Source organism: Chinchilla lanigera, unplaced genomic scaffold, assembly GCF_000276665.1.
Source record: "Chinchilla lanigera isolate Chin_1 unplaced genomic scaffold, ChiLan1.0 scaffold00085, whole genome shotgun sequence".
In the NCBI taxonomy this organism is placed as follows: domain Eukaryota; kingdom Metazoa; phylum Chordata; class Mammalia; order Rodentia; family Chinchillidae; genus Chinchilla; species Chinchilla lanigera.
In genome coordinates, this window is record NW_004955486.1 from 8,352,300 (window position 1) to 8,377,289 (window position 24,990).

Here is a 24,990-nt window from a genome sequence, read left to right on the forward strand (position 1 = left end):
GGTGTCCCCCAGAGCTGACACGCACATTCAGGTCCCACAGGCCACATGGCTGGCACAGAGCCTCGGGCAGAAGCCCACTCTGTGCTTCCTTCCTGGTGCTAACACAGGCTTAACACCGGGCACGGCTTCCCAGGATCGATCTGACTTGAAGGCACAGCCCCAGCTTGTGCTGGGCAGAGCCCAGGGCTGAGAACCATGCGAGGTTGGAGGGCTGAGGCTTCGCTCTAAGTCTGGAGAAACAAATCCTCAAAGTAGATTTCTGTTCTCCCCTTCCCAGTTCCTGTTTGTTAAAACCATTCAGAAAGGGAGAGAGAGAGAGAGAGGGAGAAAGGGAGAGACGGGGAGAGGGAGAGGCAGAGGCAGAGGGAGAGGGAGGGAGAGAAAGGATCTAAATGCATAACCCCAGGAGGAGGGGGATACCAGCCAACAAAATCCCTCCAAACCAAAAAAATATTTTGTCCTTCTTTTGAGCGTATTGATTTGGTTTTGGGTCAATGCATCTTTTGAATGGTGGCCATTGACTTACACAAATCCAGCCACGAAAACAGAAGCAACGGTCACTTCTGCAGAGAGGGGATTTGCTCAGAAATCAGCTTTGATCACGCCTGCCCCAAGAATTGTCTTCCCCAAAGTTCGCATAAAATTACACTGATCACAACTAGAATTCCGAGGGCCACGTCCAAAGGCGTCGGAAGGGTCCTGCGTCCTGGGAGCCCACAGCCGGCCCCATCTGTTGCTCGGGGCAGCCGGGACCCTCATTCTATCACAGCTCAAAGTAGGTTATCTGAATAAATAGGGGAGGAAATCAAGGAGATATATTAGTGCTGTGGGGTATTTGTCATCTCCTCTGTCCTTCTTTCTCCAGGAATATCGGTGATGAATTTGCAAATGGTCCTGGATTATGACAGAGTTGTTCCCTCTCTTCATTATTTATCCCTTCCCTGCACACCTCCATTAGAGGCCACAGTGACAAATGCATGAATAAAAGGCAGAGACAATATTTGAGCAATGCGTTGTAAATCTCCTTCTACACATTATTAATTTAAAGAAGTCCATTACGCCCCACAGCTCTGAAGAGAGCAGCAAGAGTACCGTGGGGAACAGCCTCTGCCCGTGAGGGTCAGGGGAGGAGGAAACAAAATCAACTCCACCCCAAGACAGCAGAGATCGGGTTCGTCTTTCACCGAATCCTCAAGCCCTTCAGCCACCTCGGTTTACTGAAATGAAAGACAAAACACTGGCTCCCCCAAACGTAAGCCTGTTTTGCAAAGTGGAGCTGGCAGAGTTCGAAGCGGCCTTCTTTCCCCAGGGCTGCAAGCTGGGGTCCCAGGGGGCGGGGGCGGGGGCTGCCTTCCCTCGCCCTCCCCAGCCAGAGATGTAGGAAGCGCTGCTCACACGGGACAAGGGAAAGGAAAAGCACATGGGAGCCGCTGACCAGAACAATGGAGCGGTCCTTCTCTCCTCCTGGAGGGAATTCCACAGAGCAAGTTCGCGTACTGCCGGCCGATCAGACACAATGACAGGGCGATAATGCTGCGAGCCTGAAGCCCAGGCGCTGCAGAGACCATGCTGATCGGTAGCAGCCGAGTCCAAACGTCACAGCCAGGATTTTCTTTCTGTTTCCTTTACTTTCAAAGCCTTCCCAAAGGAGCCGAGGGCCCCAGTTCCAACACCTGCCTGGGCCAGTGGCAAAGCTGTGGCCTCCGGCACAGGATGCCTGGGTGGGAGGCTCTTCCAGGGATCAGGGACCTTCCCCGAGAGCAGAACCAGGCCAATGCGGGTCCCTGGGGAAAGGCCTGTGACGCTGGGGGACGCCGGGCCAGCCCTGGGGCTCCTGAGCAGAGTGGAGTTTAGCACGAAGCCCCTAGAGCCCTTTGGTGCAGGAAGAACCACAATTTACCCCCACAGGGGTGAGGGAGTAGACTCACGAGGAGCCTCCATTCACACGCACGAACCAGAAATGACTTCTGCTGTTTTGGTTTAAGACAGAATCTGAGTTTCTTTTTTTTTTTCCCCGTGTGCAACACAGTGACTTTCCCAGCAGTTTTCTAGAGTGCTGGCCCCTCCCTGCCAGCCCTGCCTCCCACACTGATGCCCCTGGGGGCCTGACAGGGGGCTTGGAGGCCTGGGGGCTGCACACATCCTACCCCGGCTCCTCTGGGGCTTCCTCCCCTTCCAGGGCAACGTCGGGGAGACCAGCGTCTTCAGGAAGCTGCAGGGCAGCACGCAAGGAGGACAGGGGCAGAGAACTGCCGAGGCCGGAGGAGGGGTGTGCGACTGTGGAGGGGGGCTGTCCCAGGGTTCTGTGCTGCACCCCCATCTTAATGACACCCTCGTTAGCATCCTTCCCTGAAGTTTCAAGCCTTCCGTAGCATGTAAAAGGCCGACATGCGGCAGACAGCTCTGTCCCTGCCCAAAACTCCCACCCATTTGGTATGAGCCCCTCACCCCAAAGTGTCCATCCTCGGCGGAGAGTGCGCCAGCCCTCAGCGCCAGCTTCGTCAGTCCACTGAAGAACTCGGGCAGGTCCTAATGACTCATCACAGGCCTGGCCCGGCAGGTCCCCGTGACAGCCCAGCAGCACACAAGGGCACACTGTGGCTGGGCCCAGTCAGACTTGCGGCTATAAAATCAGGAGCTCAGACAAAGAGCTCAGGACAGCAGGGCTGGATGGAGCAGGGCAGCAACCCCTAGGCTGATTCTACTTTGTGTGTCGCTCATCAGCCTAATTGCTTCGGAAGCTGTGGCTTTCTTTAAAGCAGAGCTCAAAAAGGAAGACTCCCTGGTAACACGCTAAATCAAAAGTTGCCGAGGACGGGCGGCGGTGTAGATGTGCACATATTAATTTGAATTTTGTAAGACAAGTGCTGCATGTTATTAATATAATTGCCAGTTATAGAAACGGTGTATTTGCTGTGCTTTCTCTATCACTTTGCGCTCCGCGCTTCTCCAGGGTATGAGTGTAGTGTTCAGCTGGTGTTTACTGAGCGTACGACTGTTAATCAGCGTAAATTAAATGTGTACTTGAAACCCCCACTTAAAGCCCAGCTAATTATTTTTTGATCCAAACAGGACTGCCTTTTCCGGAAGGGTGAAGCGGGGCTCTCCGGGACCAAATGGTGGCAAGGGAAACTGTTGCCAGCTTGAGGACTGACTTCTGAAAAGACACTCGCCCGGCCGTCTCCCTTGCGGCATTTTCCCTACGGAGGATGATGGGTTCTTCCGACCTGGCCCGGCCCGGTGGCCACCTGTGTGAGGGGCCCATCAAGGGCAGGCGTAGCTTGTATCCCAGACAACTGCCTAGCGGCTGTGTGACAGCCATGCCTGCCCTTCAGTGGAACGAGAGCTTCATTCCCGGTATAGGCACTGCACAGAGCAAATCAATCACATGCATACTTACGCACACACAGGCGTGCATGCCATCGTGCACAGGCCCAGCCTGGGACTCCAGGGTCTGCTACGGGCCTTCCAGGGCCCTCCTGCCTCAGTCCACCCCCAGCCTCCCCGCACCGTGTTCACTGATGACAGAAGTGCATAGGCTCAGGGAGCTGCAGGTCTCCAGAAGTGGAGAGACAGGCTGGGCACTGCAGACCCAAAGGGAACTGGCTTGGGCAGCTGACCACTGCCTGAGGCTGCTGGGGAGCTCTGTGGACACCTCCTGGGCAAGGGGCCTTTTAGCAATGGCCTCTGCAGTGACTCTCCTGGGCTCTGTCCTCAGAGCCTGTCTTCCAGCTCTAGGATGGGGAGGGGGAAGGGGTGCAAGCTCACCTTGGATGAGGATGGGGAATGCCTAGGCTCAGGATGCTGGTGCCACGGCCTGCGCTGAGTCTTCACTGCAAACTACAGGGCCCCACCACGCATCAGGAGGCAGGTGGACAGCAGCACATCACTGTCCCAGACGGACACTGCTCCTGCTGTTAAGATGCCCTGGGGAAGTGAAGCTTCCTGAGGGATGTGTTCAGTGGCATAAGGGGCAGCACAGTGGCAGCTGTCCACTCTGGGAAAAAAAATTCAATTCTTCAGAGCCCGTTTCATTATTGAGAGATGAAGATCAAATGTACAGGGCCTGCTCAGGGAGCATTAGCAAGCCAGAGTGTAGGGAGTGCCTGGCAGGATGAGGCACTCCAGAGTTTGCAGGAGGGTGGATGGATGCATGGATGGATGGATGGATAGATAGATAGGTGCAAACGTGCATAGATGGATGTATGGATGGGTAGACAGGTACATGGATGGATGGATGGACAAATAAGTGCTGTCTTCTAGATCAATGGCCTTATTTTCTGTATTCCAAACAGAGCACCATATACCACTATCCCCAGTTCTATTCAGGACTCCTCAAGTATCATTTGCCTTCCCCTCCCCAACTGTCACAGGGGGCTCCAGCCCTGAACCAGGCAGTCAGGGTTCCCTGGATGGTCTCCGTGACCATGAGATGTCCTTGCAGCCCTCTTCTCCAGGAGTGGGCTACCTTGTCCTCAAGGAAGGCTCCCTTTTCTAAGATTTAAACAGCCATTGCCAGCCAAGTGAGTGGTTCTCTGGAGACAGAGGGTGAGGCCAAGCCCGGCTCCCAGATATGAGGATAAAGGCAGAGAGGAGCCCATGGGCAGTGGCACCTTGCTTGAGTAAGTTGCATGGGCCCAGAGCCGGGCTGCATCTTGTCAAGAACCCTAGGAGTCAGGAGGAAAGCAGGTGACCTTTGGCAAAATGGTCCTGGCCCAATGCACTCCTGGCTACTCAGACAAGCTGGTGGAAGTGGGTGGTCGCCCAGGATGGGGTTGTGGTGCTTGACGGCATCACCCTCCTGCCTAGGTCCTGGCCCGTTGGAGCTGGCATGTTGCAGTGCAAACAAGAAACTTCTCACCTAGTTTCCTTCCCCTTTGGGAATTTCAGGGAGAGGAGAGAAGGCGGGGGTGCTGGTGGCCAGCGTGCACGCATGTTCATCTGTGTGTGTGTGTGTGTGTGTGTGTGTGTGCCTTCAGGCTAGAGTTAAAGCCTCACCCTGGACAGACTGACAGCCTTTGTTTCCAAGTGGACACACAGTTCTGGAAGGTACAGCGCTCCCTGCATTCATGGATGCTGCAGGCTCAGCGTGCTTGTCTAACTGGATTCCTGTGGAAGCACAGAAGATGACAGACCTGGCTGTTGAAGGTGTGACGTCTCCTCTCTTCCCAGGTAGAGTCAGACTGGACATACCTTAATCATAGCTCTGGCCTCTTAGTCCACTGGGTGGCCAAGCCTAGAAAACTCTGGGGCTCCTGGCTTCCCTGGGGGGTGTCAGTCCCGGGCCATCCGGGGACAAAGCTGCTTCCTGGAAGCAGGTGGCAGTGTCCTAGGTCAACCCAGCCTCCTTCGCTCTTGACCGTGAGTGAGCGAGTTCAATTCCCCTTTTGCTAGTGAAATCCTATCTGGCAAAGTTCTTGGCATAAAGGATGTTCCTCGGCTGCAGCCCAGGATCCAAGCTCACACACCAGTCAGCCTTCGAGGCAGACCCAGCGGACAGTGTGGAGGAGCCAGAGCACATGCCCACCTGTGCTGCGAACAAGGTCGCTTCTCAGCTGGCCATGGCCCCACAGTACCCAGCAGGGTCACCTACGAGTGGGCTCTGGAGTGTCTGCCCAGGCTCTGTTCCCGTCCCCAGCATGTACTGGGAGTCACGGAGACCACTGCAAGCCATCTCGTCTGCCTTCCCAGAGAAGGGGCTGCAAGTTCTCACAGTCCCCTGCTGAGCCGTCCTCTGTGTCTGGACCCTGGGCCAAGGGTGACAGTCTACTCCTCACCCACACAACACCGTATCCTGCACTCGGCTTCTCTGACTTATTGCTGTCCTTGCCAAGAGGACCCCAAGAGGCTGGAGGACATAAAAGACCCCAAAAGCCAGGGTTTGGACACAGTCTTTCCTGGATGGCCCCTAATCCAATGTTCTTGCCACAATGCTGAGACACAGTTTTTGAATTAAGACCCCGCACTGATTAAAGACATCTGCTAACTACTGCCAGGTCCTCCAGGGTTTTGAGCAGGTGTCAGGGAAAGTGCAGGCTTGGGGAGATTTTCATGAGCCCCACGGACCCTGGCATCTCAAGGAAGCAGCAGAGGTGAGATGTCCACACCTCCCACGAGCAGGAGCACCCAGCCCAGGTCCCTCTGTGAGCCCACGACAGGATGGCCCAGCCTGACCCCAGACCCTGCAGGGTGCCCACCCCTCGTTGATCCAGGGTGGCAAGATCCTGCAGGCCGCTCAGCTCAGCTATGGGGCCACCAAACCCTCTGGAGGCCCAGCCCCACCGTGCAGCTTCCCATCTCTGTGGCCCCCAAATCCAGAGGGGGTGAGGGGAGCACTCCTTCTGCCCTTGCTCCCTCCCAGGCGTCCTACAACAGCAGTCATGCCCAGCACAGCCCGCCCCGTGCCTGGCCAGGAACACACACAACGGGCAGGGCGCAAAGGCTCTGGTTTTACTTTTACACGTGAAGATAAAATGCAAGGTGCTCAGTGCTCCGATCTCTCTGAACACCGGCCCACAAGAAGCCTGTGAGAAGGAATCTGCAGAAGGCCCAGCCAGCCGAGGCCAGGAAACCTCCTTGTAACCCCAGCAAGGCTGAGTTCGCATGTTTAGGTGCAGGGCCCCCAGGCCCTCTGCCAGCCCTTCCCACTCACGCCGTCAAGGTCATTTAAAGTCATCGCCCAGTGGCCCTGACCACACAGAAACCCGTGCTTATGGGAAGGAGGAGCCACTACCCTTCCCGCCTTTCAAAGCCACGGCTGTCTCTGGGAACTGGAGGCCCCGACTGCTGCCTCTCGCAGATGAGCTACTCTGGTATCTTCGTGTCAGCTTCACTGAGCCAGTGCCCCCACAGCCAGCTCCACGGTGCCAGAGGCGGAGCAAGAGGGACAGCCCTGGAGTCCAAGCAGGAAGAGCACCTTTTCCTCGCTCAGGCTCGCTCGGGATGAAGCCAAGGATGTGCCAAGCACATCACAGCATCGTGAACCCCAGGGCACCAAGCACAGAGGTCCAAGGAACTGAGAGGGCAGCCGTCCCACTACAGACAGCAGGCTGTCCAGCAGGGCTGGCAGGGGAGCTGACATAGCCTGACGGCCCACAGCCCCCTGCACCAGGTGGGCAAGGCTGGGCTGCAGCTCCTGAACACACCCAGCGGGCCTGAGGAACTCACAGAGGCCGCTGAGACCAGCCAGCCTCCCTGCACAGGAAGCTGGTGCTTCCTTCATCCCCTCGGGAGGCCTGGGCACAGTGCTGGACCCACAGACTGGGGGCCGCCTCCACCACACGACACCTGCATGGCCCCAGGGAGAAGCCGGCCCCCAACACGGGGCTGCAAGGAGGCTGTGGCACAGCTGCCCCAGCCCGCGCCTGTCCGCCTCTCCAAAAGCCCCTATTGTGGGGTGAGACATCAAAGCCAAAGGCTGAGGCTGCTGCCCATGACAACCTGTGGCCAGGTACCCCAGCTGAGGGCCTCAAAGGGGAGCCCCAGTGCACCAGGCCCCGCTCCACCTTTCTCTGCACACACACACACACACACACACACACACACGCGCGCATGTGCGCGCATATGCACCTGCCCTGCCCACCTAGCAGCTGCCTCCCCCTGCCCACCACACGCCAGCAAACTTCCTCTGCCGCACACCTTGGCCCCGCTGTCTCTCCCACTTCTTGCACAGATGGTGGACCTGGCCCACATGTTCTATCGGCAGCGCTGGACACGTCAAACTGGAAATGAGTCTGGGGACCTAAAGCCCATCCCCACCTCACGGCACCAGGCTCCCTGCCTTGGCTGGGCACTGGCCACTTGATGCCAACTGCGCCTTCAGGACAGGAAGAGGTCCAGAGGGTGGCTCAGCCAGGACACATCGCAGCTCTGGCACTCAGGCCCGGACTCCTCCATCAGCCCCTCTCCTTCCCGTCCCCTGTGGAGCCTCAGATTTTCCTGTGCAGGACCCCTTGCCAGCTTCTGCCCCTGGCCTACACCAGGTTTCTAGATTGTGAACCAGGAAAGGGACATGGGTGGCCCCGGGGCCCCCAAAGCGGCGAGGAGACCCCAGCTCCTGAAACTTTGAGCCTGGCTTGGGAACTAAGCCCAAGAGTCTAAGGTCAAGGTTTGGAGTCTCATCCTCAAAGTTCCTTTTTTTTTTTTTTTTTTTTTTTTTTTTCCATCTTTTTGAGACAGGGTCTCGCTCTGCAGTTCAGGCTGGCCTTGAGCTCACTTTGTAGCCCAGGCTGGTCTCGAACTCGCAACGACCCTCCTGCCCCAGCCTCCCAGATGCTGGGATTATCTTCAAAGTTCTTACAGGGCCTTGAGGACATTCCCAGGCACAGAGGCCCTGCACCCCAAACAGAAGACAGCAGAAACAACCACAGAGAGACGACACGGCCTCAAAGCCTGGCTCGGGTGTTGCCTTGTGGTGCCTGACCCTCGGCACTGGAGCCCGGCATCTGGGCCCAGGTCCACTGTACATCTCTCAGGGGAGAAGCGACAGTAGGGTGGTGAGCAGGGCCAGGGCTCCCGCTCAGCCCTCCTAGGACACAGGGTTTTCTCTCCCAGGTCTGAACGGTCCAGCGCGCAGCATCCCTGTGTCCCTGCCCCCTTGGCCACAGACTACTTGGTGACAGCTGCTGCTGAGGCGATGTTTGCTAGGAACCACCTCCCTTGGATGCTGGAGGGGTTTATACGAGTATCCCTGACAGTTGCCGTTTGCCCAGAGGCGTTATTTGGTGAGCGCCCTCAGGTCTGCGTGAAGTCAGTAAGTACTCGTTTGCGAGTGAGCCGCAGCTCCTACCAGAGGCAGGTAAGAAGTGTGGGTGTGGGGATGCACGGGGGCAGGACTCCCACAGTGGGCAGCATGGGAACTTTGCAGCCCAGGCCCTAAAGCACCAAGGTGGTGGGGGGAGGTTAATATTTCCGTTCCAGCCGACCTTCCCGAACACAGAGCGCTGAGGCCAGAAATCTTCCTCACAGGCCCAGGAGGCCCCCAGCCTTCTCCCCAGGTGGTGCTCACACCTAGGTGATTTGTGTGACAAGGAAGGGGCTCCTGGGAACCGTGAGAACAGCAGCCTGACCCCCCGGGGACGGGGCTGCCCACGTGCGGGAAGATAGGGAGCCAGGGCTCGCTCAGACCAATTAGATAATTAAATGGAACCCGGCTAGATAAACTGCACTTTCTTAATGAGGTTATCGGGACACTGGGTGGGCAGCCATGACCTCATTGTCTGCGAAGCTGAGGGCCGCACCCGGGAGGCTGAGTCCTGGTCTGCCGGCCCTGGCCCTGCCGTTGGCCTGGGGACCCAGTGACATGCCTGCCACGTGGTCCTATTGATAAGATCTCATTCTCCACCTGGTAGAAGTAGAGGATTTGGAGTCGGGGGCACGCGGGACCCTCCTGACTATGCCCTGGACAAAGACAAGTAGGCCAGAGGTTCTGCTTCCCTCAGGAACTTTTTGTTCCGCCACAAAAAGCACCTGGGAACTTTTCTGCAGATGCCAGCCCGGGCTGCTACCCAGGGCCCCGTCCTGCCCTCAGGGCCATGGTGGTACCCACAGTACACAACAAGGCTCGCCCACCTGGGGCAGGTGGGAGCTGCTGGCTTCTCGGCTGGTGGCCACTGTCACCACCCAGCCCCAGATGGCCATGCAGAGCCCGCAGCAGCTGCCAGCCTGGAGGGGCAGCCCTCATCACAGCCAAGGGCTTGCCGCGCCGCTGTGCCCTCTCTGTCTGCAGGTGGATGGTGCTGATCTTCACGTGACTCCCGGTCACAAATTCAAGCTCAGGGTGAGGCTGTTGTCTCGTGGGCTGTCCTCTGGCACTTTCTTGCCCACGCCCCTGGCACAGCCCCTGAGAAGTTGCACTGGGGCAGCAGGGAGGTTCCCCCAAGAGGCCAGCTTCCAGGGGTCCAGTGCAGAGCAGTGAGCCTGGTAGCCCGGTACCTCTCACTCAAGGGACACTGACCCTGCCAGGTCCAGCTCCTGGCCACCTGCCCACTGGCCCTGCCTGACCCTGCCTCGTAGCACAGGGCCCACCCTGGACCAGAGCTGATGCAGAGACACCTGAGCTGCAGTGTCCAGGCCCTAGCAAGCTCCTGAGGTCACATAATTTGGGGAGAGAAAGTGCCCTTGCCAGGGGGTGGCTAGGCCAAGTGCAAGCCACGGCTCCAGCTCCTCTTGCCTCAGCTTCCTCACCCGAGACAAGGAGGGCAGGGAGTTGCCTTGCAGAGTGCAGGGCTCTGGAATGGGCAGATGCAGGGAGCCCCCCCCACACCTTCCACTCTCTGGACGGGCTCCTCCTCCCTGCCCGCTCGGCCCATCCCAGCCCAGCCATCACGGTCCCCAGTGTACACCCCACACTGCCTGGGGCCGGGCCCGTGGGAACGGCACAGACTGCATCACGCGAAGGTGCAGGACTCACGGCAGCCCCCTCCAGGGTGAGAAAACCTGGGCAGAGAGACACACTGCTCAACCTGCCCAGGGCAGGGAGCAGCGAGTCCAAGCCCAGGCCGTCCGTGCACCCCACCGGGCCAGTGCCTGTCTCCTCCCTGTGGGGATTCGGGCTGCTCCCCCCGAGACCTGAGTCCCTGCAGGGCTGGATTCTGGGTAGGACAGTTGGTGCCCCCAGGCCCATGCCTCCCTTTGTCGGCATCGGAGGCTAAGCCCCTGTAAAAGTGGGGTGCAAGGGCTGGTGCTTCTGGGCCCCCCATCTTGCTAGGGCCCAGTCAGTGTCCTTGAGTCCTGCAGAGCCATGGGCGGGGCGCAGAGGACCAAGGAGAAGAAATGGAAGAGATGAAATGGGGGCAGAGAGGGCCAGATGGGCAGAGGGGGCGTCACACGGCCACCGCCAAATGCAGCACAGAGGAGCCTCTGCCCCTCCCCTCTCACTGTGAGCTCGAGGGCCACGCACATGGTCCTGCAGATACAGGGGAGAAGCGCAGGACGTGCAGTGCCACGGTCCCTCCCTCCCTCCTTCTGCCGCGTGTGAGGCCACAGACACATGGGCACACGGCCCTTTCCTGGGACCTCATGATCCGCACAAAGAATAAACAGAGTTTCAAACATTACTGAAGAAAAGAGTGAGAAGAAGAGAGACAGAACCCGCACACAGGTGGACAATGTGGCCAGGTCCCAGATGGGGCCCCGGAGTCCCTCCGTCCCGAGCCCCACATGTGGAGAGGCCAGCCACAGGGCCGTGAGGACCAGAGCCCAAGACACTCAGCCCCCCGGCTGCCCCACATGGCCCCCCTATGCTGCACGCTCTCCCTTTTCACTTTTATTTAAAACGACAGCCACCGAAAAGACAGAATTCAGGCTTCTGTGTGCGTGTGCATGCTCCTAGCCCGGTGATCTAATGAGAAACAGCTGACATCCAGGAGACTATTTAGGATTCCCTAACAGGGACCTGCATGCTGCCTGCTGCCTCCAGCCTCGGGTGCTGCCCAGGAAGCCCCACGGAGGGCCATAGGGTAGCACGCACAGTCGCTCAGGGCCCTGCACCCTGGGTCGCCCTCTCCAGCACAGAGCATCCTGGTCCTGCCACACTGTTGGAGCAATTTCCGCTGCTCAAACCCCTCCGCCGCTCAGCTGGCAGGTAATCGGGTGAACTTCCAGGCTGCCAGGTAGGCGAGGGGCATATCCAGGTACATACCTGCTCCCAGAGAAGTGGGAAGCTGGGGAACCTAGACCCCTGGCTGGGCCGTGCGTCCAGGAAGACAGAGCCCATGGATGTCCAGGCCCCCGCCACACCTACAGACCGCCCACCTCTGGCATCGGCCCGGGTGCCAGCTTCAGATGCCAGTACTGTGCTCGGTGCACCCTGAACCCAGCCTCCGCCCAGGGAGCAATTCTGTAAGTACAGTAAAGTCTTCAATGGAGCCATGTGCTCAGGCAGGTGGCCACACTGCTGGGTTCCCTCTGGCCAGAGCCAGGAAGGCTAGCCCTGGCGCCCCAGATCCCGGATGGCTCCCCGCGTTTGGCCAGCCGACCTGTGCGTTGTCAGCATGTCCAGATGTTTTCACTCGATTTCACAAATCTGCTCCAGGCCCGCGATACATCGCTGTTTGTTCTAGAAATCAAAAGGTCCTGCCTGGCTGTGAAAGATGCTTGACCGCCAGCGCCCCAAGCCCCCCTTCCTGGAGGAGCAGACCCCGCCAGTGCCCCCATGAAATGGGGAGGCGCAGGCGGCTTTCGGTTTCACTGGCACTCTGGCTCCTGCAGGCTGGAGGGTTGAGCTTAGCCAGGGCCACTATATGCACCCCACGTGTGAGGACCCACATGGTTACCCCAAATTTTAAGGAAACATTGTGCACAATGCGTGAGCCCATTCCCATTGGGCCACTGGCTCCCAAGGGCCAGAAAAAAATTACATCTTTTGCCCATAAGAAGCACACACTTCTGCACAGGGCCTTGGCTTGGTGTTCATGAGAGCCAACAAGGTGTCAGGGCTGCAGTCGCCCACTCCCTAGCTGAGAGGGCAGCAGGGACCAGCGTCTCTGGAAGTTCTGTCTCCCTTCTCTGTCTTTCTATTTCCCTCTGCTCCTCTCGCTCTAAAGTCACACCAAATAAAACACTATGGAATGAGGCCATTTACTTCCACAGAATTTATCATCTCCTTAACAGACCTCGGTGGCCAGGGTGTCACTCAGATAGCCGTGGACCAATGGTCGTGGCCCTCCCAACTCCTATCCCCACTTGGGGGCGGCCGAGGAGGGTCCAGGCAGAGGCCAGGCTGCCTTTGATATCTCACTGATAACGTATTGTACAATTAGATCAATTTGACAATTTCCATTATGGCTGATAAAATATTTATCGAGCCTTGGAGATGATGTCTGATCCCTGTGCCATTTGTTCTGCTAATGGGGAGGAGGCTGACGAGGGCGCAGACAGCGCTCCGAGCCGGCTCCCGTACCCTCCTCCCCATTAGCTTTGCAAATTGCTGGCCCCAGTCATAAATTACCGCCCAGCCCAGCGAGATTGATGCCGGGCTGACGGGGCAGGTGGGTGACTCGAGATGACATTGTTTCACAGAAGCATTAATCACGGCAGAAAGAGAAAATACCTCAAATTGGCCCATAAGTCTAAATATTAAGGAACGAGAAGCAGGCAGCTGGAGGATGGTTTCAGCAAGAGCTGGGAATTGGGAAATGAAAAACATTTTCTATTATTTAACAAATCATCTTAATAATTTCCAGGGTTGTTTCTTGGAGTTCTGGGGAGCTCAGACAGCCCGGCCTGGTCCTACTGTACCCTCTCACCATCGGAGGTGTTGAATAAAACATGCCGGGGCTGCCTCCGAGGCGGCGCGCGTCCTGGGACTGCATTTTGGGGAAAAGGGATGAAGCCTGGGAGGAAAGCACGCCCACGCTCCGTGCTCAGCTGCCTGCCTCCTGCCGGTAGCATCCGCAGAAGCCCCAGCGTTTCCCGTGGGGCTCGGTATCCAACTCAGTGTGGCCGAGACGCAGCCCACTGGACCATCAGATGCATGCCCAGAAACCAAGAGGAGGACCCAGCAGGGCTGTGGGATCCTGGAGGATGCTGTTCTGTGGTCCCCACCCACATACCCGGGATGCCAGGACAGCAGACATGCTCCCAGTGACGCTTGGGCGCTGTGGAGTGTCTACACAGCCTGGCTGGGTTTTTTTGTTTTTTTTTTACACCCCTGAGCTGGGCTCTGGGGGTAAAATATTGCTGCAAAAGATAAATAGCCCTTAATGAATTGCCCCTGAGTTAGAGAAGCAGCGTAGTTTTAACGGCAAATGAAAAATAAACATGTCAATAAGTGAGTAGAAACCATGGTGGGGCCCCGGCTCTCGGCGGAGAGGAGCAAGGGTCAGGGAGGTCGGGGTTCCAAGCCAGGCCCCCCTCCTACGCCCTCCCCGCAGGGCTTACACCTTCCCTGGCCCTATCAAGGCTCATCCTGAATTTGGGGCCCTGTGTGAGACCCCAGTAGCCACATCTCGGCTCAGGAGGCTGCAGTAAAGAGTAATTAAATTAAATTGATGCTGTCCCTGTTTTGAGGCCACCCTTGATTTAAGGCCAGAAAAGGAAGCAATTAAATTTAATAAAAACCAGGTTCCTAAACAGAGATATATGGCAAACGCGGCCATCCGGAGACTGCCTCCACCGGGAGAGAGAGACCTCTTTGGGTGCTGCTGGTGTCGGATCTGAAATAAAAGAAATAATCACCTCCTGGAGCCTCAGCGTGCCTAACACGCTGCTTTGAAGCGAACACCCATCTTGCCGGAGACTCTCTGCAAAGCCGGAGCCCGGCAGTCCATTTTCAGAGGCAGATTCACGGCAGGGCCGACGGCAGTAACCTGAGGCTGACCCGGGTGGCCGGCAGACGTGATTAAAAGTGGTGGTGAGGGCTCAAGGTCAGGGTGCACGTCCCCAGGTGGGGGCAGGGCGGGGGCCAGCTCTGAGACCTGGGGTGGCCGGGCAGTCTAGGCTGTCCTCCATCTGCCCCTGCCCAGCCAACCACGCTTAGCTGGGAGTTCTTCCCGCTTGGACGGAGCAGCTTCCGGACCGCGTCCGAGGTGGCTGTGCTTGCAGCCAGTGGACCCAGCTCCAAGTTATTCTGCTCACGCAGGCGAGGACAAATGACCCAGCCCAGGCACAGAGCACACGAGCCACCACCAAGCCCCAACCACAGCACGAGGAGCATCTGCCCTGGCACCGTAACAACCCTGCGCTGGGATTCCTGAGTGTCCCCAAGACAGGACCCGGGAGGGGTCGGCCTGGAGCCCCAGCTGGTCCTCCGCTGCTCCCGTCCAGCCACACACTCTGCGCTGGGTGACTGACACTCACAAAAGCAGGACCCCTCCTGCCATCCACCTCCTGCCCGCTTCGGGCAAAGGGCACAGGATTCGTTCTTTAAACTGGGGTCCCTGCACCCCAGCACGCTCCTCCCCTCTTCCTGCTCTCACACCAGTGCAGGGCTCTCTCCGAGGACGGCAGTGGGCCCCCCTCAGCCAGAGGCTGCCGGTTCCTGTGTGCCTTGCTCCGACCACACAGCCAGCCGTGCCCCCCCACCCCGCACAAGACAAAGCAGCAAATGGCAAAGGCGGCTGTATTCGGATTTCTCTGCAAGGCGAAGTCACGGAGACAAATGGCTTCTGGAGACCAGGCTCCTGGGCCGGAGCGCGAGCCCTCTCCACCAACAGAAGCCCTATTATCTGATCCCAAAGGGCAGAGTTGAACGCCCACGGTGCACAGGGAAGCTGGCCGAGAGGGTGAGAGCAGCGAGAGCAGCAGTCCTCCCCCTCCTCACCGGCAAATCCAAAAGCAGCAGCAAAATCCCGATAACCAAGAAACACTCCCGCACTACTGACCACAGTGACTGCGCAGCCTCGCGCCGCCCCCAGCACGCCTGGCAGGCCTGGGCCCCAGCACACGGCCTGGGGCAGGAAGAGTCTGGAGCTCTCTGGAATATGCCCTCCTACTCCCCACAGCACCTGACAGGTGCCAGCCTCCCCTGATGGGGCCCAGAGGTCTGTCACCTACCACCCCAGCACCCCCAAGGACCCCAAACGAGTGAGGACCCACAGCAGGACGCGAGGATGCCACCTCCAATGCAGGCTTAACTCCTGGGTGTGCACAGCAAGGGAAATGGCAGAGATGGGCACAGGCGCCCCAGGGTGGCTCTGCCAGCACCGTGATACCACTATGCCGGTGCCAGGAGCAGGTATCAGCGGGTGCAGCCCACCGTGCCTTCCCCAGCCAGCACCTACCTGGGCCTGCCCCTTTAAGACTCAGGTCCCAGCTTTGTGCTTAATTGCTGGGTTTTGCTTTCAGCTCTGAGACCGTGCAAAAAAGCTTCAGTGTCAGGTGTGGAACTTAGAGCCGATCTTTTCGCTTTCACACAAAGCGCCTCTGGGGTGCTTCCCTGGGGTGCACGGGGCCTCACAGCCACCAATGCCCCCCAAATGACAGAGGACAGGGTGGGGCAAGGTCACAGTGCCGAGAGACAGGAAAAGTCACCCAGAAAAGAGGGCTGGGGCCTGAGCACACAGGACGGGACCCTGTCTGAGAAGCATTTGGAGGAGCCAGGCTCATCTGGCAGCACCCTCCTCGGGGCGACCTTCCCAGCCCGGATGACTCTCCAGGGCCCCTCAGCCGGTCCCCAGGTACTTAATTGGGTGGGGACGGCATCTGAGAGGGAGGCAGGGACTGGTTGAGCCCCTCCCGCAGTCCCCCAGAAGTGCTGAGAAACAGGGATTCTGTCATCAAGGACATTTCCGTCAGTCCTTTCAGTGGGGACCCTGACTACTCCCAGCCATGCTAGGGACCAAAATGTAGCTCAGGCTCTGGCCTCCGCCTCCAGGAAGTCTTCCCAGATAGCACTGCCATCCAACCTGACTCCCAGCCCTCCCTGGCTAGCAGGCCCTGGGCTCCAGGGAGGGCACAGGAAAGGACGGCCTTGGCAGCCACCCGTCCCTAGATTCTCTCATGCATGACGAGGCTTTGTGGGAAGGAGCCCGAGGACCTCAGTCCTGGCTCCAATGGGGGAGCACTTGCATCTAAATCTGCACCGTGTGACCCATCTCACGTGCTTGGCCAAGGGGACAAGTGCAGGTGGCCAGGGTGCTGCTGCTGCAGGGCGGGCCCCGTGATAGGTCAGGAAGGATCCGTGGGACTGTGAGGCTCCCTCTTGTCCTTGCCCACGACCTTCTGCCTGCCTCTCTCCGACTCAGCTTCCTTATCTGTAAAATGGGACAAGCCTTCCTGGTGTGCCCCATCTCTTGCTGAGCCAGCAGGCTGGCAGCAGGAGCTCAAGGATTCCCCACTGCACCCCACTCCCAGTAAGAGCACTGCGGGCCAAGGGCTGGGCAGAGGCCAAGTCAGCACCCCAGAACCTGGGGCCACCCGTTACCCAGAGGCACTGATGACTCGAGGACTGGCAGGGACGCGTGTGGGCAGAGGCTGGGTCATCTTGGGGGTAGAGTTGGATTCCCAGGAGAAGAGAAGCAGAGCCCATGGGAGGCCTCCGGGAGCCCCTCCTCTGTCCACTCCCCGAAGTCAGAGCCAAGAGCAAAGGAACTGCTCTGTGTGGTCCAGTGGGGATATAGGGACTTGGGGGTCCATGGTACCCCGAGCCAGGACCAGCTTTTCCGTGCTCTGCAGTAACAACCACAGATACAGTGACCCCGAGGGCCAGATGTGGCCAGGCCTGGGCTCAAACCCCAGCTTAGCAACCCCTGGGAAATTCTGCCCCTCTCCCGGCAGGTCCACCTCCTCATCTGCAGAGGGACGCACAGGGAGTCGCCCACACGGTGCAGGACCCCCTCAAAGATACTCCTTGCAATGGCTGGGGCCCTCAGGCAGGTTCCATAGCAGGCAGCCCCAGCCAGCCACCCAAGACCCCCTTTCATCCCACAGGCAGCTCCCAGGCCCCAGCCCCGCCTCTGCCAGTGTCTATGGCTCCGGGACAATGTGGGCAAAACAACGTCCTGCACCTGGACTTCTAACTTCAACAGCAGGCGAAATAAGAGGAGGTGCCCTTGTCCTCCCCCAGCGCCGCATCTGTCACCCCAAAGTGGCTCTGACCATTCCCCAGGACCCTGTCCTGGGCCCAGGTCTGGGCAGCCAAGGAGGGGCCTTAGGGAGGGCAAAGGGTGACCTGCTCAGAGATGATGGGAAGGAAGGGGGCTTGGCGCAGACGGCTGGGGTCCAGCTCGGATGAGGTTTGGATTAAACAAAGCAAATACCTGTTTCTCGGGGTAACTCGACCCTATAATTACACCTAAGCCCAGGAGGGTATGCTGGTCCACAATGCCCATGCTTGGAAGCCGGGTGAAGAGACCCTTTAATTGTCATTGCCACGCCAGGCGCGTTAAGTCAGGCGGGCTCGGGTTACCCAAGGCCACAGCTGGCGTGTCACCTGCCCTCCGGAGGGGGAGCTCCCCGGGGCCCTGGGGTACCAGGGCCGTGCGGCTGGGCAGGGTCAGAGCCTGGCCTTGGCAGGGCTTGCCGGGAGCCCTTGGCGCCCTGAGCGTGCTGTGGAGCCCTGGCCTGGGACGGCCGCGATCTCATTGTTTGCCCTCAGATAAGAAATGCCTGCTATGTGTTTTCTTTCCTTGAGAAAATGTCGGGCCCGGGACGGTGTCTGCAAGGCCGGAAGAGCAGCACAGGCCCACCCTTCCCACCGCCAGGAGCTGCGGGCCTCCCCGGCCCACTCTCAGGGCCCCGTTCCCAGGAGCGGACTGAGACCTCCAGGGGCCTCTGTGCTGCCTTCCCGGGTGTCCCACAGCCCCCCAGCTAGAAAGTGAGCCAGCTACCTGGGCGGGCGTCCTTCCTCCCAGCCACCCCTGACCTGGCTGGCAGCCACCATGCGGACCCCGGACCCCAGGCCCCACCCCGTGGGTGGCCAGCAGCTCCTGGCCACCCCGGCAGCTCGGCAGTCTAATCCCTGGCTAATTCCCGGCGATTCCTCTACTGGCCGGCGGGGATGTGGGCTCCTGGGTGCCCCATGCAGGCGCGGGTGGCCAGACCCACTGGCCGAACAAAAGGCCGCCTGTTCCGGCCTGTGCCTGGTCTCAGCTTAACGACATTTTTGTCATTTTTGACCAGCTAATGTCTTGAAAAAGAAAAGTAAGTTGTCTAATCGCTTTACGTTTAATCTTTGCTGCTTCAAACACGCTAGGTGCCGCCGCTGGCTTTGCCGGAGCAATTAGGTCAAGGTCCCTCTCGTGCGCCTGGTGACGCTGGGGGACTGGCCATCAGAGGCTGCTCTTCCTGGTTCTGACCCAGGGGTGGTTTCCGCAGGCCTCCACACGCCCTTGGACTTGACCTCAAGAGCAGACCCAGCCCCGCATGCAGATGGCCCAAGGGGGCTGGGGAGGAGGGACCGGTGGGTACAGTATCACCCTCCAGTCCCTGTGCTGCTTGGTGCCTGCGCCTGGCACACAGCCCCCCATACCTGCTAGTCTAGCCAGCTCCTCATCTTCAGAAGTAAGATGGTGCCACGTTCCAGGCACCTCCTGGACTCCCAGTCCCCTCCCAATCTGGTGCCCTCTGGCCTCTTCCACGTGATTTCCGTCATCTGGGAGCTGGTGAGCGCAGGCTTCCTCCTTCCCGGAGCAGCAGGGTAGGGCACCCTGGTCCCAGGGCCCCGACATGGAGGAGTACCCCCTCACAAACACAGCTGACCACCCCCAGTGTGGACCCTGAGGCTGAGTCCAGACAGCCCCGCCTCTGTCTGAACAAGCCAGGGGCAGCTTCCTGGGGGAGAAAGGCCTGGCCTATGTGAAATAACAGCAGATTCCCCCTGAAGACCAGCGGCCTTCCCACCTTCTGCCTGGCAGGCAGCTCCAACCTTGCCCTCAAGGGGGCGCCCTCACTGCCTGAGGATGACAAGAGGAGGTGCCTGGAACTGGGTCCAGGGGATTTACTGCCCAGCAGAGTGGTCTTGGAAGTGAAGGAGCCACTCCCCCGTGGGTGTGCTGGAGAACTCAGACACCATCTGACACCACAGCCCAGAACCTGCGTGTGGCTCCTGGTGAGGGCGAGGGGAGTAGCCGGGACGTACCTGCCCCAGCGTCCCTAGTCTCCAGGGACAGCCCTGCCACCCTCACACCATTTTGTAACCAAGTGCTTGGAGGCAGTCGCTTCAGCCGCCACCCCCCAGGGCTGCCCACTCCAAAATGCCCCCAAGGAGCATCTCTAGGAAAGCACTGCCTGCGACCGGGAAACGCCCCACCCAGTCTGGCAGTGGGTGAACTGGCCCTGCTTGCTGTACCTGGGAAGAAAGCCGGGCAGAGGCAACCGCCATGTGTCCCCCCCCACACTGGACCTGGTCAAGCTCCGGCACAGCCACTAGCTGGGTGGACAACCTGGCCGATAAGACACTGGGGACACCAGTCCAATTCGCCTACTCAGGCTGGCCAAGAGGACCGCCCCCCCCCCCATGCACAGGGCCCAAAGTGTTGCAGTGCATCTGCCAGGTGCAGGTGCCCAGCTAACTTCCCGAACCCGCAGCAGTGTTTCCTGTAAACATCTGTGGTCCTATGGAGTTAAGTACAGCGCGGTGTCAATTACAGGCGTCTCAGCTGGTTGGGGACAGAAATGCAGCATTTATGGTGATGAAAGACAGTGACTCTGCCAAACCCCCCAGCTCCCAGAATACCTAACAGGATGTCCTCAAAGCTGGTTGGACCAAATAAAGGTCACTCTGCTTCAACATGAGGTCTGCAGTTGTAAGTGAATCATCTCCAGGCAACAGAGTAGACAGGATGGCTCAAGAACATTCCAGGTCTCACGTCCACTCCAGATCTCTTGGAGGAAAATGTGGAAGGAAAAGAGGATAAGATGGAAGAAGGACAGGCATATAGAGTGGCTTGGAGTGTCCAGCACTGCATTCACCTATCCTCCAAGATCTATAATGGTGAACTACCCAAGATTAGACAATTCCCTGTAGCCTAACCACTTGGTGGAATGTATATGCCCCTCTGGAAGGTTCTGGAATGTTCTAGAAGGTTTCAGAAGATTCTAGAAAATCCTGGAAAGTTCCAGAAAATTCTACCTGGCAGGGCCCAAGGCACTGCTCTGACCAACCCCCCATCTCCTGTCTTCCTCCACCCAGTAGCTTCCTCTCCTCTGCCCTGACACCATGAAAATAACAAGATCCTATAAGATCAAATTTTCTGCTCTGCTGTGCAGTCACATGGACCTTCATCCTGGTTCCACAGTCTGTCCCCTGTGGCCCTGTCATCCTGACTACTCACACTGCAGGGCTCAGAATGCAGACTCCAAGCTCCAAACTCAGAGAAGTAAGTTTAAACCTTTAAAAAGTGCCCTTAATGTCCCATTGTGCCCTTGATTGCTCATTTCCCAACTATATAATTAGCACATAAAGAACTCTCTCCTCCAAATTAAATGGCAGTAATTGGGTTTTTAAAAAACTAATTTAAATCCTAAACCCTTTGAAAAAAATTGTCATTGTTTACATATTAAATGGACTAGCGTCTTAAGTCTTATGGGGCTAATTTAAAAGCTTATCTAGGGACATAGGCCAGGAGGGAAGGAGGCAGGGGAGCCCAGCAGAGGGGGAACAACACAGAGAGCTTCCCAGCGGGGACCCCAAGGCGCTGGACAAAGCCAGGGCCAGCAGCTTCCCGCCCTAGAGCCCCTGGCCTGGACCGGGCCACCATCTTAGCTCCATGGAGCCCGAGCCACCAGGACAAGCAGGGATCCCTGGCTTTCTCGGGAGAGTGGATGCATTTGCGTATTGTTTCTAGGTCTGTCTCATTAGAATTTTCTTCCCACATGGCAGGTAGTAAAGGAAAAGGAGTTTTAATTATTTCTGCTTAAAACATTTTTTCTTTTACTTTCTTGCTTTTTTTTTTTTGTTAAAAAAAAAATCGTTTGAGGTAAAACTCAAAAGACAAATCTTTTGGGCCTTGATGAATGAAACTATAAAATTTCAGTGGAAAATGTTTTTTAAAAAGAAACCAAATAAATGAAGAGAGCTATCGCATTCCTCAACGTGAAGAATTAAAATTATAAAGCTTCCAATTTCCCTACATTTAATCTAGAAATGTAACTGCATTATAAAATAAATACTTTTTTCCCCTTAAGCTTGAAAAACTGATTCCAAAGTTTTCTGGGAGTGGGGTATGATAAAACTGGACAATGACAAGAAGCGTTTCAAACAGAAAGGGACGCCTTGCCTTTCCCTGAATTTAAATATCTGATACAGAGTACAAAGATAAAAACACAGAAATGAAATGATTGAAAGCTATAAGTGGGGCACTAGGAGCCTCGGAGACAGCCACACACAGTCCTGTGCCCTGCAGGGAGAGGGACCTGGTCACCGTCCCAGCCCGGTCACCGCCCGGCAGCACACAGAACAGGGCCTCCCATCCCACCTCCCTCCCTCAAGTGACACCGAACAGCAGACCGGCAGGCCACGTTCTCCAGCCACCTTCGAGTTCAGGAAAGGCCACGGGGCCTTGCAACAATGCTGGCATCATCTCCGAGAGGGATCACCAGGTGCCGCCCCGCGTATGGACAGAAAGCCTGTGAACGCTCCTGTCCCCAAATCGAAACTAGGCACGGCAGCATCCAAACAACGTCTGCCCCACAGAAAGCAACGGCTCCCAGGGAAAGGCGACATCCTTCAATAGAATGAGGTGAAATCCGTCTCCAGTCAGCTCTCCAGAATGAAGAAATCACAGACAAAGGTCCCTACAGGGGAGGCGGTGAGGTGTGGGCCCAGAAGAGAGGTGGAGATGCGGGAGGAGCTGAACCCCAGGACTGCAGGGGAAACCTCGTGCAGGGGCAGCCAGCTGCTGGCAGTGCCCGGGCCCCCCAATGTCTCATAGCCTCCAGCCCTAGGGTGCCCACCCCGACTGTGCCAGGGGCTCACCAGCCCTGAGCAAGATGCCACAGTGCATTCAGGTTTCTGCATGGTTTGCAAAAGACACGCTGGGCTGTGTGATGCAGTGGGAGGGCCTGGGGGTCCATGTGGCCTCCAGGGAGAACCCCAGTGCCCCACAGGCCCCAGAGGCGCCCACCACCTGGGACCCAGCCATTCAGGCCCTGCAGCAGGTCGAGACCCCACTGGCCATTCCCTGCTGTGGGGACAGTTTCTCTCCTCCCACTCCAGAAACCACATTTTCTCCATCCATTTATCTACCAATGGACACAGCGGCTGCTCCCAAAATGTACCTGCTCTGACTTGGGCTGCTATAAACACGAGTGTGCGTGGGTCACTGTAACATGAGTGTTCAACTCTTTCTAGAATATACCTAGGAGGGGAAGAGCTGGGTCAAGTCGAATTTCTAGTTTTAATTTTTTGAAGAATCTCCATACTGATTTCCACAATGGTTATACTAGTTTACAATGTGGAAGGTTCATTTTTGTGTAAACTAAGAATATACTATCTACTGAAAACTACCAAAATTGTATTGTAAATAATTTATTATATTAGATAAATTCTATATAATGGAGCAGAATAAATTATACACACACATATATGTTACACACATGTGTACACATGCGTGGTTTGTGTATACAGAGAGGAAAGGAGGGAGGGACACAGAGGCCATCAGAGACGGCGGGTCCCCTGTGGCTGCCCACTTAGCCCTTCCTGCCTCCCAGATGCAGAAACCAAGGCTGGAGGCCACAGTGCTGACTTCTGGGACAGTCACCACAGAGCCCCAGGGACGGTGGCGGTGTCGGCACCCAGGAAACACCGCCAAGCACAACAAGGCGAGAACAGGTGTCCAGAGGTGGCTGCGTGGCCGTGGGGACTGTCCCAGGGGGCTCTGCCCAGGAGCCATCCATGCTGCTAAACTGAGGCTCTGCTGCAACAGTCAACAGCCAGAGACCAGGCTCAGGTGGGCCTGGTTCCCCATCAGCTGGGCTTGGGCTCGACAAAGACTGCAGACCCCTCCACCAGGCAGGCGCTGAGGGACGGTGGGGAGAAGCCAGCTCTGTGCCAGAGACCCCACAGGGTGGGCAAGGTGCAGGGACACAGGCACACACACACACATCCACGCGTGTACCACCCACAGAGCCCACCGGACACGCCCCAAACTTACTCTGAAGACTTTCAGAACACATTGCGCCCTCATCTTCTCTGGACACATCCTTTCAGCAGCTGCCTGCCCTGCGGGGACAGCTGCCCCTCGGCTGCCCGAGCCAGAGTCCTCAGCCCTCATGCCCTCAGGCCTGAACGTGCCCGCTGGGGGAGAAAACACCACCCATCAGGAGCCACCAGAGTGCGGGCCCTGGACGCTCTCAAGGCCCTGACACCATGGCTTTCATTTCCCAGGGCACGCATGGGACGTAGCAACCAGAGAGAGGCACAGAAGCACCCTCAAATACAACCTTAAACTCCACTTTCTTGGGGAGTCAAAGGAGAGTTGCTGCCCCAGGTTTTCCAGGACGAGGCTCTCAGGGCTAAGCGACAACTCCAGGACCACTGGCTGCCCAGGCAGGCTGCCCACATCTTGCTTTCCTTTTGAAAAGCTCTTTCTGTCACCATAACGCGGACCTCCATGCTCCTGTCCGCCGGCAAACACTCAGAAGTCTCTCTCACACAGAGTGGGGAGGCGACCTCTCCGTTCTGGCTGATGGGGGCTGGGGTTTGCATTCAAGGCCCCTGAAGTGGAAGGAAAGACACTGGGCCCTTTCTCAGCAATCGGCTGTGCAGCTGGAGGCTGCCGATAGGGGCCAGGTCCGGGGCTGACCCTCGGCTCGGCACCTCGACTCCGTGGTCCTCCCGCACACCCACACCCCCGCACCCTGCAGTTGCTCTGCCGCTGTCCTGCCTCTGTAGGGACCCGACCTCCCCACGCACCCGACATCCTGGCCTTGGCTCGACGGTGTGGGCACCCTCAGCATGGCAGTGGGCCCGGCTCGGGAGGTCTGCCGACCCACGGCCCACTGTCCCGGCACAGGGGAAGCAGCACCCGGTACAGCTGGATCGTTTTATAGGCAGAAGGGATCTGCTCAGCAGCCGGGCTTCCAAAATGAAACCAGAAACCAGGTCTAATCATTTGAGCCCGATAAAGATTCCCCAAGTGCCCGGAGAAGCGGGGCCTGCCGCGCGGGGAACCAGTTTCCTTTCTCCCCAGACACACAGGCGTGTGAGCGACGGAGCGAGGGCCGCTGGCTGCACCCACGGCCTGCAGGGGTGGGGGCCCTATCTCGCAAGGGCATCGTCTGGGTAAGATGATATCAGATGTAGCAAGCAAGGAAAGCAAAGTTCATGCAACCAACATATATCAGCTCTTGGCGAAGTGTGTGCACCCTGTTCTGCATTTGAGGCGCTCGGTGCCAAATCGTAACGGGCTCCCTTGCCAGGAACCCGGGGAGGTCAAGCGAGGACCGGGAAGAGCGCAAAGATTCCTCTTTAAAAAAGCACAGCGCTGAAAGCTATTTTGAGTTTTGCAAAACAACAAGCTGTCTGGGTCTCTCTCTCCTCCCTCTCTCTCTCCCCTTCAGTCTTTCCCTTTTCATTTCAAAGTGAGCATTGGAACTGTGTTCCCACCG